Raw genomic sequence first — 1,666 nt, 5'->3', positions numbered from 1 at the left:
CAGGACGGTTTACTGTTGGTACTTCCTCTGGGCTGTCTGCAGTTTCTCCTCGCCCCACTCACCCTGGCTTATCTGGTCCACAGCCTGGCTTTCCTTTAATGCGCGTGTGCTAATGCCTCCCAAATCTGAATTGGTCATCTACGTTGTTTTCCAGGCTTCAGATCCACTTCTCTGAACACTGCACCCTACCTAGTCTGCAGTCCTTCCAGTCTCGAAACCAGCCTCCATATTTAAATCGTGTTTTGAGCACAGTACTTACTTGATTACAGATAATAATTTCCCTCTTCCCGAGAGATTCACGCAGATATGTTCCCTGCTTCCTCTGCTAAAAGTGGATCAAATGCTGGTCTCTGAACCTGTTCTTTCTCTGTGGTCTTTTATACATTGTTTCTTCTACCTCCATCCTCACTTTTACCTACCCAGTTTATATATCACATTCAGGAAGACTTTCCTTATCCCCCAAGGTGGAGCTGTGTGCTCCCTTTAGGCACCTAAGTTCCCCTGCAAGTACCCAGCTCTCTCTAGCACTTACCACACTGAAATCTTTTCAGCCCCAATATGTTGTGAGCTCCGTAAGGGTCAGAGCTGTCTTATTCACCAGTGTCTGGGACGGAGTTGACATGTGGTGAATGTTAAGAAAGATGAGAGAACAGGTAAGTCTCCATTCACACAGCCACATAAGTTCACACTATAATGGCACACACTCATGCCATAAAAACCATGGATTTGTAATCACCGCCCCTTGGTTCCCACACCCTCTTCTACTCTGTAGCCCGTGCCGCTTGCTGCACCGTTCTGCCCCCAGCATCACTCATCATGAGCATCCTTCACTAGCTTCTCCCACCTTCCTGGGTCCCATCGGCCCCTGAGTCAACTTTCTTCTCTGGCTTCCATTCTGTTCCGTTCCGTTCTCCTCCCACATAACAACCTCCAAGGCAGCCTTTGTTCACAGCAGTTCCCTATTGCTCATCCATGGGACTCGTGTTTTCACTCCAATTCAGGCACCCTTGATGTTGCTGCACCCCCAAAACAGGGAGTATCCCTAAGAGCTCCACTTGGAGCTCAGTCAGTTAAACAGTTTTCTCTCTGGCAGCCCCTGTTTTCAGCCTCCGACTCCTTCTATGCCCAATTCTCTTGCCCTCTAGTTCTTGCTTTTCTCTGCTTTGGGAAAATTACCAGAAAGAGTGTTCCTTCTTTTCCAGTGAATTCCTATTTCCACCTGTTTTTGAGTCCTTTACCTGACTGTTCCATGCAGGAACTTTATCCTTTACAAACAGCCCCCCCCAACTGCAGCAGAATAACATTTTCCCCACTCTTCTTCAATGTCAGAGGGTAGCGCCTGTGTGCCATTTACGATCCTACCATCCTCCTTACAAGCCTAGGATCACCTGCTCATCAATCTCCCATCCTCACCTGTATAAAAAAAGGCCTTTATAAAAAGTGACCCTTCAAACTGCTCTTTCCCCATGTCATTCTGCAGGAGAACACAATACCCTCTGGTGACCTAGTCTACTCTTCCCCTTCACCCTTCCCCTCTCTTTGAATGTTGCTAAGAGCTGTCTACTTATCTTGTTCCCATTCCCCATCCATTCCCTCATATTAATAACCTCCTCTCCATCTTGAAAATATGTGGCTCAGACTTACCTCCCTGAGGCCACCTTCTCAG

Source organism: Ursus arctos, unplaced genomic scaffold, assembly GCF_023065955.2.
Source record: "Ursus arctos isolate Adak ecotype North America unplaced genomic scaffold, UrsArc2.0 scaffold_22, whole genome shotgun sequence".
NCBI classification, from domain to species: Eukaryota; Metazoa; Chordata; class Mammalia; order Carnivora; family Ursidae; genus Ursus; species Ursus arctos.
The sequence above is the reverse complement of the archived record's forward strand: the minus strand, read 5'-3'. Positions refer to the sequence as shown.